Here is a 26039-nt window from a genome sequence, read left to right as displayed (position 1 = left end):
CAACTGTATCTAAACCTTGCACATCTGGGCAAGGATATTAGCTGGGCAGGATTTCCCTCTCACTGTATAAGAACAGCATCTGCCATTACTAGTCTTTCTAGAAAACAAATGACAAAGTTTTTGATTCTACACAGTGCTGAGCATTCTGGCCACAATCGAGAAAATACTTGGGCAGTTTTTAACTTTAAGCATTTGAATTATTTCATTAAAGGCTATGTAAATTATACTACGGGGAAAAGTTTGTCTTCATTTAATTAAAATACACATGGTATAGTACCTTATAGTCCTTATATATTTCCCCAACTCTTTCCCCAGCTGCTGTTCCTGTTTTATTCAGTTTCTCCTGCTGCTCAGAAAGCAAAATGCATGACTGTAGGCGCGTTCGGCCAGGGGTCATCACTCTCCGAGGCGGCGGGGAACCAGACCACCTCACTACTTCTGTCAGGTATGTCGGGGAATTAGCCTGCCTGAGCAAAGAGTTCAATAGCAAGGCCCAGGCTCCTGGCTCCGAGCAGCCTGGGAGAGGGGGAGACTGCCACCTGTGAGATGGGTGGCAGGGGGGACGCAGGCCCACACACTCCACTGCATCCCAGCCTGGGGCCCTAGCCGTGGCAGAAGACCCACTGCTGCGTCAGTGGGGTTCCTGGCCTCAACACACTGACATTGGCTCTGGCAGTGTTGCAGCCTGACTAGGGCCAGCTGCCCCTGGGCTACTTCCTACCTCCCCCTCTAAGGTACATGGGTCTGGCCGGCATCCTCCAAGGGGTTACACACCATGGGCTCCTCGGGGTAACTGGCGCTCGGTTGGCTTGGCGGCTCCTCGGGGTAACTGGCGAACGACAAGCTTGGCAGCATCTCTAGGCTCAGGCTAGCATCAGGCATTGGCTGGTCTGGCCAGTCCTCGGGTCGGCCGCCGATTGCCATAGTCTCCCATCTGGGAGCTCCGCCACATGCATCTGGCCTCTCCGATAGCTGTGTTTCAACTGAGCCCTGGGGTCAGGCTTTTATACTTCTGGTCCTGTGCCTTGACCTCTGAGGGGCGGGCGCAGGGTTCGCTGGCTCCACCCACTTTGGCATCCAGAGAGGCTCGTCACTCTCTGGGGTGGCGGGGAATCAGACCGCCTCGCTACAATGACATAAAAACCTAAGAATGGCCATACTAGGTCAGACCAACGGTCCATCTAGCCCAGTATCCTGTCTTCCAACAGTGACCAGTGCCAGGTGCTTCAGAGTGAATAAATATAACAGATAATCAAGTGATCCATCCCCTGTTGCACAATCCCAACTTCTGGCAACAGAGGCTAAGGACACTTCAGAGCATGGTTTTGCATCCCTGCCATGCTGGCTAATAGCCAATGATGGACCTATCCTCCATGAACTTATCTAGTTCTTTTTGAACCCTGTTATAGTCTTGGCCTTCACAACATCCTCTGGCAAAGAGTTCCACAGGTTAACTGTGTGAAGAAATACTTCCTTTGGTTTATTTTAAACCTGCTGCCTATTAATTTCATTTGGTGACCCCTAGTTCTTGCGTTATGAGGAATAATAACACTTCCTATTTACTTTTGCCACACAAGTCATAATTTTATAGACCTCTGTCAATCCCCCCTTAGTCGTCTCTTTTCCAAGCTGAAAAGTCCCAGTCTTATTAAGCTCTCCTCATATGGAAGCTGCTCCATACCCCTAATCATTTTTGTTGCCCTTTTTTGTACCCTTTCCAATTCCAATATATCTTTTTTGAGATGGGGCGATCAGAATCTGCATGCAGTATTCAAGATGTGGGCATACCATGGATTTATAGAGAGGCAATATGATATTTGCTCTCATATTCCCTTTCTTAATGATCCCCAACATTCTGTTCACTTTTTTGACTGCTGCTGCCCACTGAGTGGATGTTTTCCGAGAGCTATCCACAATGACTCCAAGATCTCTTTCTTGAGTGGTAACAGTTAATTTAGACTCCACCATTTTATATATATAGTTGAGATTATGTTTTCCAATGTGCGTTACTTTACATGACCTCTTATTCCAGAGTTCCTGTTAATGCTTATTATTCTGGCAGGAATGCCCCCACAACTGCTTCCCCTTCTTCCATCAAATGACCCTGGAGACCAAAGTACTGATTCTTCAAGAGGATCAGAATACTTTTGATTCCTACTAAGTGGAGTCGGGGGAGCTGAGGGTGATGAGCTCAACCCCCACCCAGGGGACTGGTAGTCAAGAGACCTGAAGAGTCATGTACACCACAGAAATGGTTTAGCTTTGCGGGACAGCAGTATTATATGCTATTGCTTTACAATTTCAAGAACAAAGGTTTTTAAAAGTCACTTTAAAATGTTGCTGCTTCATACTTTCATTTTGTTCTTATTATGTGTCACATTGCTATATCCCATACCATCTATCACATGCAGAATTTGAACACTCAACCAATCTCAGCCAATTATAGCCCACTGACAGGACAGAAAAGCAAGCACAGCCTACTAACATGACTGTGAGTGGGTGGAGGAGCAGACATTGCCACTGGCTTCCAAGTTAAAAAAATGGTTACTCACCTTCTCATAACTGTTGTTCTTCGAGATGTGTTGTTCATATCCATTCCAATTAGGTGTGTGTGTGCCGCGTGCACAGTCATCAGAATGTTTTTCCCTTAGCAGCCTCCATCATGTCAGCTGTGGAGCCCCCTGGAGTGGCGCCTCCATGGCAGTGAATATAGGTACCTGCCAACCTGCTGCCTCCCCCAGTTCCTTCCTGCCGGCTACTCCGACAGAGGGGAAGGTGGGGGGTTTGGAATAGATATGAGCGACACATCTCGAAGAACAGCAGTTACGAGAAGGTGAGTAACCAGTTTTTCTTCTTTGAGTGTTTGCTCATATTGATTTCAATTAGGTGACTCCCAAGCCCTACCCCAGAGGTGGGGTCGGAGTTATGGAATCGCTGACTGAAGCACCGCTCTGCCGAATGCTGCATCATTTCTGGCATGCTGGTGATGGTGTAAAGAGAGGTGAATGAATGAACCAAGGACCATGTCGCCGTCCTTCAGATCTCTTGAATAGGGACCTGGGCAAGGAATGCTGCCAATGAGGCCTGCACCCTTGTGGAATGCACCGTTAGTGCCGGGGCTGGAACCTGGGCTAACTCGTAACAAGTCTGGATCCAGGCCCTCCTGTCCTTCCAGCTCTCTGGTGTCGTCCTGAGATCCTCTGTGATGAGGCTGGGAGTCCTTTCATCCAGTCTGCCACTGCTACGAACAGCTGGTTTGACTTCCAAAATGGGTTCGTGTGCTTGATGTAAAAAGCCAGCGCTCAATGAACATCCCGTGTGTGGAGCCTCTGTTCTAGGCTACTGTTGTGAGGCTTAGGATAGAATACTGGTAGAAAAATGTCCTGTGTGGTGTGGAATTGGGACACCACCTTTGGAAGAAAGGCCAGGTGAGGTCTGAATTGCACCTTGTCCTTAAAGAAAACCATGTGGGGGGTGTCGGAGGTGAGGGCCTTTAGCTCAGACACCTTCCTTGCTGAGGTAATGGCAACCAGGAAATCTACCTTCCATGATAGGTAGAGGAGCAAACAAGTTGCCACAGGTTCAAATGGGGGCCCCATTAGTCTGGAGAGGAGCAGGTTAAGGTCCCATGCTGGAACCGGTTGTCTAACTTGTGGGTACAGACGTTCCAGACCCTTAAGGAGACGGCCGACCATGGGGTTGGCGAAGGAATGCCCGGCTGCTCCTGGGTGGAAGGCCAAAATGGCTGCCAGGTGCATGTTGATGGATGACGGTGCTAGACCCTGCTATTTCAGGTGCTCCAGTATGAGCGGTATGGGCGTCTGTATTGGGGGTGTACGGCCCTGAGTACACCAGAATGTAAACCTCTTCCACTTAGCCAGGTAGGTAGCCCTAGTGGAGGGTTTTCTGCTACAAAGTAAGACCTCCCTCACTGACTCCAAGCACATGAGCTCTATGGGGTTTAGCCATGAAGCTTCCAGGCTGTGAGATGGAAGAACTGGAGGTTGGGGTGGTGAAGGCGATCAAGTCCGGGAACAGTGGCAATGTGATCAGGGCATCCACTGACAGGTCCAGGAGCATGGTGTACCAGTGTTGGCGAGGCCACACTGGTACCACCAGTATAGCGGCTGCCTTGTCTCTGCAAATCTTGAGCAGGACCTTGTGTATGAGTGGGAATGGTAGGAATGCATACAGAAGACATCCCATCCAGGGGAGGAGGAACGTGTCCGCAAACGAGCAAGGGTTGTGCTTCTGAAAGGAGCAGAATTACAGGCACTTTCTGTTGCCTCGTGTGGTGAATAGATCAGCCTAGGGAGCTCCCCACCTCTGGAAAACATTGTGTATGATGTCCAGGCAGATAGACAATTCATGGTTGTGGAAGAATCTGCTGAGGTAGTCCACTAGCTCGTTCTGGGCATCTGGGAGGTAGGATACTTCCAGGTGAATGGAGTGGGCAATGCAGAACTCCCACAACAGGAGGGCTTCCCAGCATAGGGCAGAGGAATGGGCACCACCCTGCTTGTTGATGTAAAACACTGCAGTTGTAGTGTCTGTCATAACTGCCACACACTAGCCTTGAAGCTGGGCCTGGAAGGTTTGGCACACTAGTCGGACCGCCCTCAACTCTTTGATGTTGATATGAAGTGAGGGCCTGTCCTGAGACGAGAGGCCTATATCTGAATGTCTCCGAGGTGTGAGCCCCATCCCAGCACTGATGCGTCCATTACCAGGGACAAAGAGGGCTGGGGTCTGTTGAAGGGGACTCCCTGGTACACCTTTTGAGGGTCGAGCCACCATCGGAGGAACTCGAGGAATTGCACCGGAATGGTGACCACAGAGTCTAGGCTGTCGCACCTCGGACGGTAGACCAATGTAAGGCAAGCTTGGAGAGGTCTGAGCCTCAGTCTGGCATGCTGTACCATGTACATGCATGCTGCCATGTGACCGAGAAGACTCAGGTACCCCCTTGTTGTAGTGGTAGGGTATTGTCTGAGGCCTTGTATGATGTCAGTCATTGCTGGAAGCGAGCTTCCGGCAGGAACGCCCCAGCCCAGATCAAGTCCAACACCGTACCGATAAACTCTATTCTTTGGGTCAGTAGCAGGGTTGACTTGTTCACATTGAGCAGGAGACCCAACCTGCTGAAGGTGGATCCGACGAAGGATAGCTAAGACTCCACCTCTTCCTTGGAATGCCCCCTGAGCAGCCAGTCATGCTTGCGCCTGCCATTCCTTCCCTGCTTTCTGTAGGAATCCTGCCTCAGATGAGGGGGACAGGAGCACTGTTGCAGCTGGGGCTTAAAATGTTTACGCTGGGTTGCCAGTGTGTGCATGCCCAATGACTTCATAGTAGCCTGGGAGTCTGTAAGGCTGTGCAGTCTGGAGTCCATTTGCTCCATAAAAAGGCCTGTACCGTCAAACAGTAGGTCCCGTAGTGTCTGCTGCACTGCCGGGGGAAGCCCAGATGCCTGAAGCCATGAGCTTCTTCTCATAGTGGTGCCTGAGGACAGGGTTTGCGCGGACTCAGTGAGGCCTGTAAAGAGGTACATGCCACTGCCTTGCCCTCTTCCACTATTGCCACAAACTCTGCTCTCGAGTCCGGTGATACCAATTCTTTAAACTTCAACATGGAGGTCCATGAATTGAAGTTGTACCTGCTGAGGATAGCTTGCTGGTTAGCTATCCTCAACTGTGGCCTCCCAATCGAATGGACCTTTTGGCCAAAAAGGTCCATCTTTTTCGACTCCTTAGACTTTGGAGTCAGTCTCTGTTTCCCCTGTCTCTCCTTCTTGTTCACCGCAGACACAACCAACGAGCAGGCCTGCTGGTGCGAGAAGAGGTACTCGTACCCCTTCGAGGGTACAAAGTATTTCCTCCCCAACCCCTTGACTGTCGGGGGAATGGATGCAGGCGTTTGCCACAGAGTTTTAATGTTATTTTTGATTGTTTTTATGATGGGCAGAGCAACCCTGGATGGCCCTTCTGGTGTCAAAATGTTGACCATGGGGTCCTCATACTCAACCACCTCCCCTGCCTCCAATCCCATGTTGCGGGCAATCCTGCATAGCAGGTCCTGATGGGCACTGCTATCAATGGGGGGCGGTCCCAAGGCTGAAGCCCTTGCCAACGCTTCATCTGGCGACGAAGCCGACGAAGCCAGAGGTGGCGCCAGGCCCTCCTGTCATTCCAGCTCTCTGGTGTCATCCTCTTTGGCACTGTGGCTCTCGGTGCCAATCCTCTTAGCAGGTGCTGGGGATGAGTGCTGTTCGGCCGGTGCTGGGGACCGGTGCCGCTCAGCCGGAGCCAGAGACCGGTGCCACTCCATCTGTGCTGGGAACCAGTGTCTCGGTGCCAGTGATGGGGAGCAATGCCTAAATAGAACTGAGAAACCCCATCTGGAAACTGGTGCTGGAGAACAGTGCCACGATGGTGGTGTCAAACAGCAGTGCCATGGGGGGGTGGTGCCGTGTTGGTGAAGGTCACTGCCTCATCATGGCAGGTTTTCTTCTAGACTGTGCCACTCATTGTGGCACCGGAGGCCTGTCTCTGCCAGCCAGAGACTGAGGAGCCATCATGGCAATCAGATCCCTCATGGCCTCAAAAATATCTGGGGTGGAGGGGAGCTCCAATTCCTCCACCTGGCACTCCCAGTCAGGAGAGTCTATGGGCACCGGACTCCTTTGAGGGACCAAAGTCCACGGTGCCGTCTCCTGTAACTCTGGCACCGGGTGCTCCTGCATTGGATGCACTCCGGTCACGCCAGCTGGCACTGCTGTCTTTGGCACAGGGGAGCGGCCCCTGTCCGTCTTCCTGTGCCGCTTGTGCAGCACTGGGGAGTGGGAGCGGTGCCAAGTTGCCTCCATGGACTTTGGTGCTGGGGAGCACCGGTGTTGAGGGTCTCTTTGGCTATAGGCCTACCTTGACACTGTGTTACACATGGAGGCTGGAGCATTCCGCATGGATGTGTTCAGGGCCAGAGGCTGTCGGCCTGGGGCTGTCTGAGGATGAAGAGCTGCCTCCATCAGGTTCTGCTTGAGCCTGAAGTCTTGCTCTTTCTTCATCCTTGGGTGGAACGCCCTGCAAACTTTGCACCTCTCTGTCTGGTGCGCCTCTCCCAGACACTTAAGGCAAGAGTTGTGGGGGTCACCTGTTGGCATGGGCTTGTGGCAGATTCCGCGGGACTTAAACCCGTGGGACTGAGGCATGCCCCGGAGCCCAGGGGAAGGGTATGGGGTGGGGGGTACACAACACTCCAGCTATTCCTATCACTAACTAACTTAACTGACTACTTAACAACTATAAACTAAGAACTATGAGCTATAACAAGTAACAAGATAAGGGAAGCACTTGTAAAGCAAGCAAGCGCAGTTCCAACGACCGCCACTGGCGGAAAGAAGGAACTGAGGAGGCGGCAGGTCAGCAAGGACCTATATTCACCGCCATGGAGGCACCACTCCAGGGGGCTCCACAGCTGACCCGATGGGTGCTGCTAAGGGAAAACTTTCCAACAACTGTGCACGAGGCATGCACACACCTAATTGGTATGGATATGAGCAAACACTTGAGGAAGAACACGCACTTATTTGCAGGTGAGACAGATGAAGAAACAGCATGGCTAATACTGCTCAGCGCTGCTCTTGACTGTGACCTTTCTGGAAGTTTAGTGTAGGGAAATTCACACACATCAAATATTAACACAACTGAGACCATTATACTTTTGTTTTGGTTGCAGATGGAGATGATGGGGGTTGTTAGATGGGTCAGCTTACAGGTTTTTTCTAGCACATTGGAAGGCTTGATTCTGCAAGGTTAAATGGGATTTGAGTGTACCCTGCACCTCACAGGAGATGCTCAGAACCTGCTAGCATCTGGCCCAGAACTTCACCTGGCTGATTCACCTGAAACATAACTCTGTGGGGTCCCTGGATTACCCCTGCCTCCTGCAGGACTGCTCAATCCCCACAATGCCCTGTGGAATCTCTGCCCTACCTCCCACTCTGATCTGAATACTGTATGAATCACACTCCACCCACAGGATATGTCTTTACTTTTCCAAATTTACCCAAGGATCTGTACAAAGTTAAATGTAGGGTTATTTTTACGTGTTTCCGTTACGTTTTACTCTTAGTGTTCTTGTGTGTTGCCCATTATTGAATCTAGCCTCCTATCACATCATTCCTGCCCACTCCAGTCTGATAATTATGCCATGAAACCTCGTTTGTCTGCTTCTCCCACAGTCATGGCCGTGCTTTTGTCCATGCTTTCCCCTCTGGATTGCTCTCTCTAAGTTGGTCTGCCTGGACCTTTTAAATTCAAACCTTTCCTTATTGCTCACATTTGTCTGTTAGAAATCAGTCAGCGACGACATTTCAATCTTTATTCATGCTAATCCTCCCCTCCTCCACACACACACTTTTTGTTTCCTGGTGATGCGCACTAATCTTTGCTGAGTAACCATGTAATTGTATTGTTTTCACTCTGTCCTTCCTCTTGCAACTCTTCCCTCAGTTTTGTAACTCCCTATCTTGTGTCATGTCTGAAATTAGATTGCAGCAAACTCCTTGGAGAACACACCATGACTTGTTTATACTGTGAGCTCTCTGGTGCTGAAAAATAATAAATAGCCATTAGAAATGTTGGTACTTAAATACCCAATATTAATAAATATTTCTGAATAGCTTAGGCTAAATATAGAGGGCCAGATATTCCACACCCAACCTAGATACTTTGTGGATAGGATAGCTCCCTGTTCTATGGGCAGTGTGTAAACAGCAATGTTAGTAGCTCTTCTCTATAAGGGACAAAACATGAGAGTGTGCACCGGTTTAGATGGGGACTTTAAAAAGAGCTCAGCCTTTGCCTGACTCTGCTCCTATTGAAATCAACAGTAAAACTCCTTTTGACATAAATGGGGACAAAGTTAAGCCAACATTGAACACAAGAACAGCCATACTGGGTCAGACCAAAGGTCCATCTAGCCCAGTAGCCTGTCTTCCAATAGTGGCCAATGCCAGGTGCCCGAGAGGGAATGAACAGAACAGGTAATCATCAAGTGATCCATCCCATTGCCATTCCCAGCTTCTGGCAAACAGAAACTAGGGACACCATCCCTGTCCAACATTGAGCACTTCAAAATTCCCAGGCTTAGCACACTCCATTTTTAAGCAGAACTGCCCATTGACCTGGATGGAGAATTCTCAAACAAACACAGGCAAACAAAGAGACAACAACCTTAACAACCTAATGGCACAATCTGCCTTTTAATTAGGAAAGGGTACCAAGTGACTGTATCTCTCGGAGCTTATGCTGAAAGTAAACATTTGAACTAGCCCAGAATCTAACCTCATTTTAACATCCCTGGTTTATAGTCACTGTTTACACAGTATTCTATGATGCAGAGTTTCAACTGTTGATCTATTTGGTTATTACACTTGTGCCTGGTTATGATGCTGTTGTTCTAACATCTCTCACGGATACAATAACATCACTATTTTCCTTTTTCCTTCTGCTTTGTGGCCACCCTTTACATATGAGCTTTATGTGACAGGCATGTGATAAAATTAATCATAAATCATTCTCTGCATATTTATAGTGCCTGCCTTCCCAGGGTCTCAAAGCACTTTACAGACATTAATTAATCTAACCTCTGAAAAGCCCTGTAGTTATTCACAAGTAATTATTATTCCCATTTTACAGATGAGAACACTGAAATAAATATAAGTAAGCAGAGTCAGGATGAGCGCTACCCTGACATCTGGTGGCGAGTCATGGTGGGTTGTGGAAAAGAACTTCAGGGGCTGATCTCATTTGCATAGGCACACCCACCCTGCCTAGATGGTCACTTTGGCTGCTGTAGAAGCCCAAGTTTCTCTGTTATTGGGGCAGGAATAAACTGTTATTATACTGATTATGTGAATCAAGGACAGTGGAACTGTATTTGGACTTTTGTTATGATGGAGGGACTCACCATCAACTAAGCAGCACTCGCTAGGCAAGGGTCATGGGTTCCAAAACCCAGTGAAGGGAGAGAGGCTGGGGATAGGTATTAATACATGGTGTTATGGCTTTACATGCTAATTGCACTTCCTCCTCTCTCCACTATGGAATATCAGAGCTAATTTTGATTCCATTAGGAATCTAGTTACAGACTGCTAAGCTGAATTCATTTTGGACCAATGGTGCACTAGCACTGAGGCTCCCCTACTACAAGCTGAAATCACAAAAGAGCTAAATTTACTAAGAGCTGACATCACTGAGTGTTGGGTTAAGTAGTGGGGGAGCCTGAAGATAGTTTGCGGGATGGCTGGCAGAGCAGAGCGGCTGGTGGAGCGGAGCAGTTTGTGAGATGCCTGGAGCAGCTCGTGGGGGCGGCTGGCAGAGCGGAGTGATTCGTGGGACAGCTGGTGGAGCGGAGCAGAGCCCCATGGAGAGGTGGGGCAATTAGCTTTGGACCATGTAAGGTGCCCCTTAGGTCCCCCATCTGCACCCAGGTTGGGAGGTAAAACTCTGCAGATAAACTTTGGAACTCTGGGGCTGCACTGACCAGGGACAGAGACTTTTGGGGTGTTTGACTTTGGGGACTTTGGGGACTTTGGGTGATTTTGGGGTTGCTGGACTCAAGAACCAAAGGGAAAGGACACACCCCAATTTGCTTGGGGTGGGTTTTTTGCTCATGGGTTGTGTTAGGAATCCTGTTGGTGGTGTTTCCCCAACATAATGCCACATTGTTTCTCTCTGTTATTAAAAGGCTTTGCTACACTCAGACTCTGTGCTTGCGAGAGGGGAAGTGTTGCCTCTTGGAGGCGCCCAGCAGGGGTGGTATATATTTGTCCCAGGTCACTGGGTGGGGGCTCGAGCCGGTTTTGCATTGGGTTATTGGAATGGAACCCCTAGATACTGAGCCCGGCCCTTGTTGCTGCCAACTCTGACAGGCAGAAGGGTTACATATAAATAATACTAATGACTATAAAACGACAATAATACTGTGAACACGCTTTACATGACACTTCTCACTTGCAGATTGTAAAAGGCATAAAAAGTCAATATCTTCCTGTTACAGAGAGAAAAACTGAGGCACACAGGTTCAGTGACTTGCTCAAGATCACACAAAAATGTGCGGCAGAGCCAAAAATAGACTTCAGGTATCCAGATTTCCAGTCCAGCATGATCCAGTGAATCAAAGGTGCTTATGAAACACAGAGGGTAAAGTAACATAGGAGTGTCAGTGGCAGAACCAGGGGCAAAGCCCAGGACTCTTACGTACCAAACTACTAAACTCTAAATCACCCTCCCTTTTGGCATCCATGAGGCAGAAAGAAAGAGGGAATTATCAGCAGCCACAATTCAAAATTCAAACCATGAAAACCAGCAAAATGTTATTTTATTTTGTCAAATATATAAAAATAAAACAGCAGTGCATAAACAGAGAAGGGTTTTTGTTTAAGAAAACAAGTTCTGAAAATTAAAATAATTTGCAATATGCCATCCTTTTGTAAGAACTGTGTACATTCTGTGCGAAGAAAAAAATCACTCAGTTGTTTACTTCCTGGCTTGGAAATGGGCTCAATAAACACAGGTATGCTTTCCGATTGATCAGCCTCTTGGCCATATTTAATAATGCTCACCACAGGCCTCTCGGCTTGTAGAGACGGGCAAGCTGTTTTCTTTCAGAACAAAACAAATCTTGGTTCTTTGCATTCGCTAATATTTTTGGTCTTTAATTATGGCCATTCTTGATGCTATGATTCATAAGGTAGTGTTGTTTGTTTTCCTTTGAAATGAAAATTAATTAGATGGAGAGGCTAAAAGAAGCAGAAATTAGGCTAATTCTTTGAAGACTACTGTAGCATGTTGGATTATTAATAAATTCATCTGTGAGTATAGCTCACCAAATCAATTCCCTGCCATTTCAAAGGCTATGCGGGCACTGGTGCACCTCAGTTGCTTCTATTCTCTGCTTGTGGCACACAATTGTTTAGTCTCCTGAGGGCTGTAATATTTTCATCTAATCTGGGTTACTGGGCTCAGTACAAGGATAACTGTGTGGGGTTTAGTGTCCTGTAATGTGCAGGAGGTGATCTTGTTGTCCCATCTGGACTTAAACTCTAAGATTCTGTGATTTTATGTATACAAGCATATTTTATTGACTATCAGAGCTTGTGAAATTATTAACCCTTTTTTCTCTTCGTCTACAAACAGTTCATAGCTTTTACAAACTTGTTTGCTATTCAGAGTTTTTTGCCAAGGGGATTGTGCACAAATTTCAGCCTACAGACAATTGTGAACTGCTTGCAGTGAGTACTGTATTGATTCAGAATTATGGACTCGCTATCAAGTTGTATGATTGCTCAGTTATATGGGTAAATCCTGATATATCAAGATGAGAATATGTTCTTACAATTAGTCGTCTTGTTAAACTGGGTGTAACCCAAGGCTGACATGCTCTAGCTATCTACAGGACACAGATGGTGTAGCTAACTACACTATTTTGCCTTCCTGAATTACCTCCGCCTAGAATAGAAGCATCACAAGGGAAGATAAGTAATTCCATACTAGCTCAACTCTGGCCTAATTCTAAGCAAGTAAACAACACTGCCATACTGTGCCACAATGCACGAGGCTTCTGATATGATCTAAAATAATAAATGCATAAGTACAAAAACATTATAAATAAAATAGTAATAATAATAATACTGCAGTACCACACAAAAGTCCCAGTCATTAAGCAGGACCTCACTTTGCCGTGCAAACACAGAACAAAAAGATGGTCCATGTCCCAAAGAGTTTACAACAAAATACATTTATATAGCACTTTCTTACTCATTCATTCACTCAATCACTCACTCATTATTATTTGTATTAGAGTAATATGTAGAAGCTCCAACCAAGAGGAGGCTCCATTTTTTTAAGCTCTGTACAGACATACAGTAAACAATTATACCTTCTCCATAGAGTTTACCATGTTAGGTCTGATCATACAGACAGTTATGCATGTGATTAACTTTAAGCATATAAATAGTCTTATATACATAAGTATGAGCAGGATTGGGGCTTAGTTAAAGACAAGACAGGAAGGTGAAACAAGGCAGTGGAGAAAAGGGATAATAGTAATAGGACCATGTTTTGACATAGATTAGTTGCACATTTTATAAGTATACAGTATTTATTGTTTGATGGACAGAAATAAGCAAATCTACTTGGCACCTGCCTAGACATTATCATGAAATTAGTCCATCTTCAAAGCACTTAGCAAATATTAATTAATATTTACAACACCCTATGAGATTGAGAAACTGAGGGAGAGAGATTAAATGATTTGCTCAAGGCTACACAGTGAGTCAGTGACAGATCTAACCTTAGAATTCAAGACTGCCTGACTCCCAGCTCTCTGCTAAGTCACTAAACCACACCTCTTTCTCAGAAGTGTTGTGGTGTTTAGATGTTGCTTGTAATTATTAGAATTGGGAACACTGGCTGTTGGGTGTCTGAAAGGACAGGAAACAGGAAGGACGGGGGAGGAGTTGAAGAGGCTGAGGGAGAGCTACTGAGGGTGCAGCAGCAGCTTGGAAAAGAGGTTTCCACTTTAAAAAATAAAGTCCTGTTGAAGTTTGTTAGTACCTTGCCTGGCTACTACAACAAGTGTCTTAACTTTCTCTTCTCCAACTCCCTCCTCATTTCCTTCCAATTCGATTTCTGCCTACTCCACTCTACTGAAATCGCCCTGGCAAAAACTTCTAATTGTATCTTCCTTCCCAGATGTAAAGGTCTTGTCTCCATGTTCATTCTCTGTTTTTCTACTGCCTTTGTGACCATAAACATTACCACTTCTCATTGAGACTGTATGTTCCTTGAGGGTTCTGTGACTCTAACTTTGCTGATCGCTCCTTAAACATTTTCTTCCTTCTCCTCTTCCAGGTTTCTGCTCCCCATGGTTCTGTCCTTGGCCAGTGTATTTCAGTATTAGTAATAAATCAACTGTAATGCATAATGTATTGTTTATGTTGCTATATCAGAGTATAATTAAATGATTTACTAATTAAACTGAAGTTCTTGACCAAACACACAGAAGACTGAATTCAACAACATGAATTCGTGAGTGAAACACTCAAAACACTTTCCTTTTTGAGATTCAGAGTGTTACACCAAGCAAACCAATTGTGAAACAATTGAATCCCTTTCAACCCAGACTTAGAATGGCTTGCACAGCCTCATGTGCTCTTGGGCAAGTCACTTAATTCCTCTGAACCTCAATTTCCCCACCTGCAGCATAGGTATAATGCCTAGCTCAAAAGCGTGTTGTGAAGCTTAGAATACTAATGTTTGCAAAGTGCTCTGAGGTTCTTGGGTAATGGTGCTATAGAAACACAACCCTACATATTAAATATGTAGTGACATATAACAACTTTAATATCTGTAAAATATAAGAGATATTTCTTTAGCAGACTCTGTATGATTTGCAGCCACTAAGCAACATACTGAAAACATCATTTTGAAATCAGTGATAGGTAGTGGAGTAAACTAAATATTTCTTTCAAGCCAGCAGGTACAGAATCTATCACTGATGGTAATAAACCTGATGGAACTGGAAGAGAAAGTGGGAATTGATGAATAATAAAGTTTCATTCCTCACAGTGGGTTTTAGTAGTCTTTAAATAGGAATTAAATTTAAGAGAATCAGTTGTGTAAATATTTTCCTTTATAATTATATGTTGCTTTGAACCTTTAGTTTGCTTAAGGTTAAATACCTCACAACAATGCCTGTGACCTGTCTGACATATCTGGTTGCGATTTCATCTGATAAACATTCTGTACTTGTTTATCCTATATAATGTCACATTTTTTGGCTTTCTCACATCTATTTAGCATAGGCATAGACTCTGAGCCTGCAAACACTTGGGCACACACATAATTTCAACACAAGACTATTCCCAATGTAAAATTATGCATGTGCAAAAGTGTTTGCAGGATTGGAATCATAATTAGTAAACAGCCCATAGATGTAGAGGAGTCTTTATTTTAAAAACTCATTCAAAAAAGCAACGGAAATAAATTACACTTACAGCAAAGCAAGGTCCTGCTTCAGCCCCAATTAAAGTCAGTAGCAAACCAACCATTTAATAGGAACAGGACTGGGTCTCAATGTAAAGTCCATTGACCTGATTCTGATCTTACACCAGGGTAGAACCATGGATGCATTCTGTAAGAATGTTGCTAATACACAGCTACTCATTCCAACTTGTGTGTGACACAGAACCCTTAGAATTTTAGATCATATGATTTTCCTCCTATATCATGCCAGGCAAGATGTTACAAGTAAAAATGTTGCTGATATTTCCTCACACTGACAACATAGGATTCTCCAGAAATAAACAAACAAACAAATGTAACTTGTCATCTGTATCTGGACTTTTGCCCAGATTTTTAAAGGTATTTATGTGTTGCTTTGCTCAGCATTGCAATGTTTATGTAATTTAGATGGCTAAATCCCGTTTTCAAAAGGTCTTCAGAATGGCCTAAATCTGATTGAAAGTCAAGTATCCATCTCATTAAATGCTAAGTCTCTCAGAACACATTGTCATACTAGTTTGGGAAGTTTCACGAAAATCCAGGACCAAAGAAAAGAATTCAGGTATTCTGATTGACAAAACTAGCTATTTTAATCCCTGGGCCATGTGCCAATTCAAAAATCCAGCTCACTGAGGGGTGAAAGTGGCCAGGCCATTTTTAAAGGATGGTCCAGGAAATATTCCAACCCTGATAATCTATGGGTATGTCTACACTACGAAATTAGGTCAAATTTATAGAAGTCGGTTTTTTAGAAATCGTTTTTATATAGTCGATTGTGTATGTCCCCACACAAAATGCTCTAAGTGCATTAACTCGGCGGAGTGCTTCCACAATACCAAGGCTAGCATCGACTTCCGGAGTGTTGCACTGTGGGTAGCTATCCCACAGTTCTCGCAGTCTCCGCTGCCCATTGGAATTCTGGGTTGAGATCCCAATGCCTGATGGGGCAAAAAACATTGTCGCGGGTGGTTCTGGGTACATGTCATCAGGCCCTCCTTCCCTCCCTCTCTGTGAAAGCAATGGCAGACAATCGTTTCGCGCTTTTTTTCCTGAGTTACCTGTGCAGACGCCATACCATGGCAAGCATGGAGCCCGCTCAGCTCACTGTCACCGTATGTCTCCTGGGTGCTAGCAGACGCGGTACTGCATTGCTACACAGCAGCAGCAACCTATTGTCTTGTGGCAGCAGATGGTACAATAGGACTGGTAGCCATCATCGTCATGTCCGAGGTGCTCCTGGCCGCGTCGGTCAGGAATGCCTGGGCAGACATGGGTGCAGGGACTAAATTAGGAGTGACTTGACCAGGTCATTCCCTTTAGACCTTCAGGCAGTCCTATTGTACCATCTTATGGTGAGCAGGCAGGAAATATGGATGGCTAGCAGTCCTATTGTACCATCTTCTGCCGAGCAGCCAAGAGTTGTGGATGGCTTGCAGTCCTTCTGCACCGTCTGCTGCCAGCCAAAGATGTAAAAGATAGATGAGTGGATCAAAACAAGAAATAGACCAGATTTGTTTTCTATTCATTTGCTCCCCCCTTCCTCCCTCCCTCCATGAAGTCCTGCCTGAAATACGAGAGGGAGGGATAGCTTAGTGGGTTGAGCATTGGCCTGCTAAACCCAGGGTTTTGAGTTCAATCCTTGAGGGGGCCATTCTGTGTGACAGTTGTTTTTGTTTCTCCTTGATGTAAAGCCACCCCCTTTGTTGATTTTAATTCCCTATAAGCCAGCCCTGTAAGCCATGTCATCAGTCGCCGCCCCTCCATCAGAGCAACAGCAGACAATCGTTCCACGCCTTTTTTCTGTGTAGACGCCACACCACAGCAAGCATGGAGCCCGCTCAGATCACTTTGGCAATTAGGAGCACATTAAACACCACACGCATTATACAGCAGTATATGCAGCACCAGAACCTGGCAAAGCGCAACCAGGCGAGTAGGCGGTCAGCGCGATGACAAGTGATGAGGACATGGACACAGACTTCTCTCAAAGCATGGGTCCTGGCAATGCAGGCATCATGGTGCTAATGGGGCAGGTTCATGCTGTGGAACGCCGATTCTGGGCTCAGGAAACAAGCACAGACTGGTGGGATCGCATAGTGTTGCAGGTCTGGGACGATTCCCAGTGGCTGCGAAACTTTCGCATGCATAAGGGCACTGTCATGGAACTTTGTGACTTGCTTTCCCCTGCCCTGAAGCGCAGGAATACCAAGATGAGAGCAGCCCTCACAGTTGAGAAGCAAGTGGCAATAGCCCTGTGGAAGCTTGCAACGCCAGACAGCTACCGGTCAGTTGGGAATCAATTTGGAGTGGGCAAATCTACTGTGCGGGCTGCTGTGATCCAAGTAGCCAACGCAATCAAAGATCTGCTGATATCAAGGGTAGTGATCCTGGGAAATGTGCAGGTCATAGTGGATGGCTTTGCTGCAATGGGATTCCCTAACTGTATTGGGGCCATAGACGGAACCCATATCCCTATTTTGGCACCGGAGCACCAAGCCGGCGAGTACATAAACCGCAAGGGGTACTTTTCAATAGTGCTGCAAGCACTGGTGGATCACAAGGGACATTTCACCAACATCAACGTGGGATGGCCGGGAAAGGTACATGACGCTCGCATCTTCAGGAACTCTGGTCTGTTTCAAAAGCTGCAGGAAGGGACTTTATTCCCAGACCAGAAATTAACAGTTGGGGACGTTGAAATGCCTATAGTTATCTTTGGGGACCCAGCCTACCCCTTAATGCCCTGGCTCATGAAGCCATACACAGGCAGCCTGGACAGTAGTCAGGAGCTGTTCAACTATAGGCTGAGCAAGTACGGAATGGTGGTAGAATGTGCATTTGGACGTTTAAAAGCACGCTGGCGCAGTTTACTGACTCGGTTGGACCACAGCGAAACCAATATTCCCACTGTTATTACTGCTTGCTGTGCGCTCCACAATATCTGTGAGAGTAAGGGGGAGACGTTTATGGTGGGGTGGGAGGTTGAGGCAAATCGCCTGGCCACTGGTTACGCGCAGCCAGACACCAGGGCAGTTAGAAGAGCACAGGAGGGCGTGGTGCGCATCAGAGAAGCTTTGAAGACCAGTTTCATGACTGGCCAGGCTACGGTGTGAAAGTTCTGTTTGTTTCTCCTTGATGAAACCCCCCGCCCCTTGGTTCACTCTACTTCCCTGTAAGCTAAGCACCCTCCCCTCCTCCCTTCGATCACCGCTTGCAGAGGCAATAAAGTCATTGTTGGTTCAAATTCATGCATTCATGCATGTGGATTTATGAATTTATTAATTCATCACACAAATAGGGGGATAACTGCCAAGGTAGCCTGGGAGGGGTGGTGGAGGAGAGAAGCACCGGGGGGGGGGGTGGTGGAGGAGGGAAGGGCAAGGACAGACAGCACTTTAAAAGTTTAAAACTTTAAAACTTATTGAATGCCAGCCTTTTGTTGCTTGGGCAATCCTCTGGGGTGGAGTGGCTGGGTGGCCGGAGGACCCCCAACGCGTTCTTGGGCGTCTGGGTGAGGAGGCTGTGGAAGTTGGGGAGGAGGGCAGTTGGTTACACAGGGGCTGTAGCGGTGGTCTGTGCTCCTGCTGCCTTTCCTGCAGCTCAACCATACACTGGAGCGCATAAGTTTGATCCTCCAGCAGCCTCAGCATTGAATCCTGCCTCCTCTCATCACGCTGCCGCCACCTTTCAGCTTCAGCCCTTTCTTCAGCCCGCCACTTACTCTCCTCAGCCCACCACCTCTCCTCCTGGTCATTTTGTGCTTTCCTGCACTCTGACATTGTCTGCCTCCACGCATTCGTCTGTGCTCTGTCAGTGTGAGAGGACAGCATGAGCTCAGAGAACATTTCATCACGAGTGCGTTTTTTTCGCCTTCTAATCTTCACTAGTCTCTGGGAAGGAGAAGATCCTATGATCCTTGAAACACATGCAGCTGGTGGAGGAAAAAAAAAGGAACAGTGGTATTTAAAAAGACACATTTTATAGAACAATGGGTACACTCTTTCACGGTAAACCTTGCTGTTTACATTACGTACACAGCATATGTGCTTTCGTTCCAAGGTCGCATTTTGCCTCCCCCCACCATGTGGCTAGCCCCTCACCCCTCCCTGTGGCTAACAGCGGGGAACATTTCTGTTCAGCCACAGGAAACAGCCCAGCAGGAACGGGCACCTCTGAATATCCCCTTAAGAAAAGCACCCTATTTCAACCAGAAAAGGAGTACTTGTGGCACCTTAGAGACTAACCAATTTATTTGAGCATGACCTTTCGTGAGCTACAGCTCACTTCATCGGATGCATACTGTGGAAACTGCAGAAGACAAGACAGAAGAAGAAGGACTGGCCTGTCTTCCAAGATTTGTGAGAGTGTTGGGTCATCCTTCAGGATAGGTTGTAGATCCGTAATAATGCGTTGGAGGGGTTTTAGTTGGGGGGTGAAGGTGACGGCTAGTGGCGTTCTGTTATTTTCTTTGTTAGGCCTGTCCTTGCCTACAGACAGCCCCCCAACCTGAAGCAAATACTCACCAACAACCACATACCACACAACAGAACCACTAACCCAGGAACCTATCCTTGCAACAAAGCCCGTTGCCAACTGTGCCCACATATCTATTCAGGGGACACCATCACGGGGCCTAATAACATCAGCCACACTATCAGAGGCTCGTTCACCTGCACATCCACCAATGTGATATATGCCATCATGTGCCAGCAATGCCCCTCTGCCATGTACATTGGTCAAACTGGACAGTCTCTACGTAAAAGAATAAATGGACACAAATCAGATGTCAAGAATTATAACATTCATAAACCAGTCGGAGAACACTTCAATCTCTCTGGTCACGCAATTACAGACATGAAGGTCGCTATCTTACAACAAAAAAACTTCAAATCCAGACTCCAGCGAGAAACTGCTGAATTGGAATTCATTTGCAAATTGGATACTCTTAATTTAGGCTTAAATAGAGACTGGGAGTGGCTAAGTCATTATGCAAGGTAGCCTATTTCCCCTTGTTTTTTCCTACCCCCCCCCCAGACGTTCTGGTTAAACTTGGATTTATGCTGGAAATGGCCCACCTTGATTATCATACACATTGTAAGGAGAGTGGTCAGTTTGAATGAGCTATTACCAGCAGGAGAGTGAGTTTGTGTGTGTGGTTGTTGGAAAGGGGGGGGGGGCGAGAAAACCTAGATTTGTGCTGGAAATGGCCCACCTTGATTATCATACACATTGTAAAGAGAGTGGTCACTTTGGATGGCCTATTACCAGCAGGAGAGTGAGTTTGTGTGTGGGGGGGCGGAGGGTGAGAAAACCTGGATTTGTGCTGGAAATGGCCCACCTTGATTATCATACACACTGTAAGGAGAGTGATCACTTTAGATAAGCTATTACCAGCAGGAGAGTGGAGTGGGAGGAGGTATTGTTTCATGGTCTCTGTGTACATAATGTCTTCTGCAGTTTCCACAGTATGCATCCGATGAAGTGAGCTGTAGCTCACGAAAGCTTATGCTCAAATAAATTGGTTAGTCTCTAAGGTGCCACAAGTACTCCTTTTCTTTTTGCGAATACAGACTAACACGGCTGTTACTCTGAAATATTTCAACCAGGTGACCATGAATGATATCACTCTCCTGAGGATAACACAGAGAGATAAAGAACGGATGTTGTTTGAATGCCAGCAAACATACACTGCAATGCTTTGTTCTACAGTGATTCCTGAGTACGTGCTACTGGCCTGGTGTGGTAAAGTGTCCTACCATGGTGGACGGAATAAGGCTGCCCTCCCCAGAAACCTTTTGCAAAGGCTTTGGGAGTACATCCAGGAGAGCCGCAAATGCCAGGGCAAATTAATCATTAAACGTGCTTGCTTTTAAACCATGTATAGTATTTTAAAAGGTACACTCACCAGAGGTCCCTTCTCCACCTGGCTGGTCCGGGAGGCAGTCTTGGGTGGGTTCGGGGGGTACTGGCTCCAGGTCCAGGGTGAGAAACAGTTCCTGGTTGTCGGGAAAACCGGTTTCTCCGCTTGCTTGCTGTGAGCTATCTACAACTTCATCATCATCATCTTCCTCGTCCCCAAAACCTGCTTCTGTGTTGCCTCCATCTCCATTGAAGGAGTCAAACAACACGGCTGGGGTAGTGGTGGCTGAACCCCCTAAAATGGCTCATCATAGAAGCGGCATGTTTGGGACTCTGAGCCGGAGCGGCCGTTTGCCTCTCTGGTTTTCTGGTAGGCTTGCCTCAGCTCCTTAAGTTTCACGTGGCACTGCTTCGGTCCCTGTTATGGCCTCTGTCCTTCATGCCCTGAGAGCTTTTGACAAATGTTTTGGCATTTCGAAAACTGGAACGGAGTTCTGATAGCACAGATTCCTCTCCCCATACAGTGAGCAGATCCCGTACCTCCCATTCGGTCCATGCTGGAGTTCTTTTGCGATTCTGGGACTCCATCATGGTAACTTCTGCTGATGAGCTCTGGCCAGCATGGCAAGCTGCAGGTGACCATGCAAACAGGAAACTGAAATTCAAAAGAGTGCGGGCCTTTTCCTGTCTACCTGGCCAGTGCATCTGAGTTGAGAGTGCTGTCCAGAGTGGTCATAATAGAGCACTCTGGGATAGCTCCCGGAGGCCAATACCGTCTAATTGCGTCTACAGTACCCCAAATTTGACCCGGCAAGGCCGATTTCAGGGCTAATCCCCTTGTCGGGGGTGGAGTAAGGAAATCGATTTTAAGAGCCCTTTAAGTCGAAAAAAAGGGCTTCATCATGTGGACGGGTGCAGGGTTAAATCGATTTAACGCTGCTAAATTCAACCTCAACTCCTAGTGTAGACCAGGGCTAAGATATTAAATCAGCCTTGTCCTGATGTAGAGACTTGAAAGATGGACTAGATAATTTGCTAGATTTTCTTTTGCAAGACTATCTAGTCTATAATCATAAAACACTGCAAACAGGTGCTTTTTCATTGTATGGCCCTCTCCATGAAAGAAAGATAATTATCATAGACCATTTCCTCTTCAAGCACCCCAATTCTTTACTGCGTGGCTCTCAAAACCATTTTGCAGCTCACCAGGAAGGGCTGGTCCATAGACCACAGATTAAGAAAGATCCAGTGCCATAAATTACAAAGCTTTCACTGTCACCTCTTCTTTTGGAATCCTTGGTGGGTACTTGTGATTAAATGAAGTCTTTCTAAATGAATGATTAAACAGCATCACAAACATTAATTATTCCATCAAAAGTTTTCTTGTTTAGCTATTCAGGTTAGGATCACAGCTCAGGCCTCCTATTAGCATTTACCCTAATGACAGGGTGGATATGTATTATGGCAAGGAAGCAGGAAGCCATTAGTCATATTTGTGATTTTTTGGACTATAGCTAGTGAGTAGGTTTGTACATAATACATTGAATCACTGAAAACTATAAGCCAGATTCTCTATTTTGCAGAACTGTGCTTGGCACAGTGCTGAAGGGGAAAGCAAATGTGGCGTTAGGCCACCTTTGTGACTCCCTGATTTTTAGCCAGCAAGGCTGATCTCCTGGTACAGAATGGAGCGGCTCAGAGGCGGGTCTAAATTATGCCAGCTGCCAAAAGACTCTAGAGCCATTCTGGCAGCTGGAGATCACCAGCACACAGGGACACTCCAGCCAACTCCCCAGGATGCCTCTGCTATGCACTGCCTTTTAATATGGACTGTCTTCATGGCACTATCTAGGCCACAGATGTCACTAACTGACAAGTAATTAGAATGGGAAAGGAATGGCCATAGCTTCCCTCTTTACAGTAATTTTATTATTCTTTTTTTAGATTAATTGCAATAGTAACACGAAAGTATTAACTTGCATTCTTTTGTAGAAGAAGCTTATAAACAAAGCTCCTTCCTAAATATACAACCTATTAGTTATCTTCCTAAATCTAATGAAAATAGCCTAAAGACAGACAACATATTTGATAGCAGCAGTATTGATAATTTCCATGGTATTTTTTATTTTTAAGAGTGAGAAATTCAAAGTCAGAAAGATAAAGACTGAAACAACAAATAGTCATTTATCGTCTGCTAGCTTTAATGAAGTCAGCCACATTCAGAGCAGGAAGAGTGGCAGGCAGATACTGATGTGCAAAACTGTAAAGTGCTCTTTGAAGACTTAGGCAGCTAAGTATGAGAATTGAGAACTCAGTAATATAGGGAAAGAGCTAATGAGTAGATTGACTATATTAGTGGAAGAACCATCCCTGTCTTTAAAGGATAACAAATAATGATGCCCCAAGCAAAGGAAGGAGTGGAGTGTGGGGAGGGGGTTTGTTAATTCTTGAGATGACATGACTGACTAGACCCTAGAAAAAAGCAAGCAGAGATAACATGACTGAGCAGACCTGAAGCAAGACTGACAGCCACAGCCCAGTCCAGAGGAAGATGAGAACAGCACAGATGATCACCAGGCACCATCGAATACAGAACATGGTCTGGTCTCTTACAAAGTCAGAGACTAGAAAGAGGCTATTTCTGACACACTCACACACATAAACTAACATAACATCAAGCAGCTCCAGAACCTGCCTTGCTGAAGTTGTATGCTGTGAAGACCTGAAGCCTTGATCTTGCAAGCTGCACTTCTGGGGAGCCCCATCACCTTCAGTGGGGCTCTGCATGAACACAAGGGTTCATCCACACTGAGCAGCTTGCAAAATCAGTGAAAATGGTACCAGCACTGAAGCTGCTGTTGTCTGACTCCTGTGAGAGAATCCTCCCAGCAAAATGAGGTTAACATTGTTACCTTCACAGGCACAGAAAGTGATTTCTTAATTTAAATTAAGATGAATATTTGCTGACATATCACTGTTTCCTTTAGTAATTCTATACAAGCTTATTTACTTCTCTGCTGCTTTATGCTGTGCTTGAATCATTGGTGAAATTTTTTACTGCTCCTGATTAAACCTGTAAAAAGGGATGTGACTGGTTACCATGGAATGCAGGGTATGGAGCTGCTATTCAACCACAAACATTAATGGTGGGTTATGTGTTGTCTCTCACTATTTAGCTAGTACTAAGAAAAAGGAACTTGGTTTACAAACAGCACTTGTGAAATCAAATTCTTTTTCATAAAAGTGCACGAGTACAAATCGGCTTTAAACAGTAGCAGATTTAGAGTTAGTGGGGCCCTGTGTTCAGCTTCATTTCGGGGGCCCCTCCTTGGGACCCAGCCAAGAAAAAGAACATTCTCTCTTATTTCCCCCCACCCCCCGTTTTTCATTTTTTTTTCTTCATCCTCCTCCTATAAGTAATAGGAAGTAAATAAATAAAGTGAGGTACCTTGATTGTTTTTGTAGTCTAACTTATTTTTTCACCGACCACTTAAAAATCGCTGAGGGTTTCGGCAGACCACTTAATGATCTTTCCAAATATTGTTAGTACCGTTACCTAACTATTGTAAAGCGCTTTGGATAAGAGAGCTTTATTAAAAAAAATGTAAAAACACTTCGGGGTGCAGGGTCTGGCCAGGACTTAGGGTGTCGGAGGGGGCTCAGGGTTGGGGCAGGAGGTTGGGGTGTGGAGCGCTTACCTGGGACAGCTCCCATCTAGTGTGAGGGGTGCAGGTGGAGATGTGGGGGGGATGCAGGAGCTCCTGTTTGGTGCTTAGGGTGGGGATGAGGATGTGTGGGGGTGCAGGAGCCAGGGAGGGCTGTGTGTGTGTGTGTGGGGGTGCAGGAGTCAGGGCAGGGGACTGGGGGTGTGGGCTGGGGTCATGAGGGTGCTCCCAGCCCCCTGCCCCACCCCAGCCCCCTACCCTGAGTGGCTCACAGTAGGGGGTTGGGGGGGTATGTGTAGGGGGAGTGCGGGGGCCCCGCCTTTGCTCCACCCTTCCCCGATTCCACCCCCTTCCCCAAGGCCACACCCCTGCCTCTTCTCCGCCTCCTCCCCCGACCGCGCTGCGGCCTTGCTTCTCCTCCTCCCTCCCTCCTTCCTGGAGCAACCTGAGCACTGGCAAACAGCTGTTTGGAGGTGGGGGAAGCGCTGGGGGGGAGGGGCAGCGGAGGGAGGAGCTTGGCTGCCGGTGGGTGTGGAGCTTGCAGCAGGAGCCCCAGGAGCTGGCAGGACCAAGCTTCTGCCCCTGCAGCTGCCTGACCCTGGGGCCCCCTGTCGTTGGAGCCTGTATTTTACTGTAAATCTGCCTCTGGCTTTAAATGTAGCAAGACACTATTCTGAGAAATTCCTTTAAAATTTTATTTAATTTAAATTTATTGGACTTTTAGTCCCTAAATCAACCTTATAGATAAAAAGCATGCCTTGAATTAGACCCAGAAACAAACTGATAGCCAGTGCAGTCTAAAGACTACAGCTGAATTATGCCCCAAACAGGAGCCACCTCTAAAGGCTAGATTTTACTCCATTGTTCCTGTTGAGTAATCCCTTACAGTACAAGAAGTTCCATTCAAACCAATGGGGCTAAGTACAGAGGCCCCAAATCAGCAGTCCATCTCTATTAAGAAAAACCCTTTAGCACGTGCTTAACTTCAGGCATGTGCCTAAGCCTCAACGAAGTCAGTGGGATTTGTCATGAGCCTAAAGTTAAGAGCCTTTAGTGTTTTCCTGAATCAAGGTAAGAATAAGGTAATACTGGAGGTTAAGTGGGAACATCAGAATCTAGCTGAGTAAGCAGGGAGCCATGATCTGCACCAGTTTAAACTTCTGAGTGATCTTCAAGCATGTAGAATGCATTATTTGCAAGAAAGGCATTTTCCAAAAGCGATAAAAACCTTGTCTGGTTTGTACTTGTACTTGATGTTATCATTTGCAGTAAAACTCCCAAAGAACTGTTTAAGACACAAATGTAGAAAAAATTATTTTTGGAGGCAGGGGGAGGGGAGGGGAAAATTGTGGGGAGAAAATGAGTGATAAATCCCAATCTTTTCTTTTTGCAGATTAAAATATAGCCAGCCAATAAAATCCTGATCATTAAACATTTTGCATTGCTTAGT

General features: G+C 46.3%; 1 long non-coding RNA gene across 1 annotated transcript in view; it reads left to right on the top strand.

Moving 5' to 3' along the window:
• The window catches only part of LOC141995612 (uncharacterized), a 57505-nt gene extending 31466 nt beyond the window's left edge, over window positions 1–26039 (top strand). The window contains exons 2-3 of the long non-coding RNA XR_012641373.1: window positions 316–445; window positions 25983–26039. This is a non-coding gene — a long non-coding RNA (uncharacterized LOC141995612). The remainder of the gene's footprint in view (window positions 1–315; window positions 446–25982) is intronic.

This window comes from Natator depressus, chromosome 11 (genome assembly GCF_965152275.1).
Source record: "Natator depressus isolate rNatDep1 chromosome 11, rNatDep2.hap1, whole genome shotgun sequence".
In the NCBI taxonomy this organism is placed as follows: domain Eukaryota; kingdom Metazoa; phylum Chordata; order Testudines; family Cheloniidae; genus Natator; species Natator depressus.
This window is presented reverse-complemented; position numbering and strand designations above follow the sequence as displayed.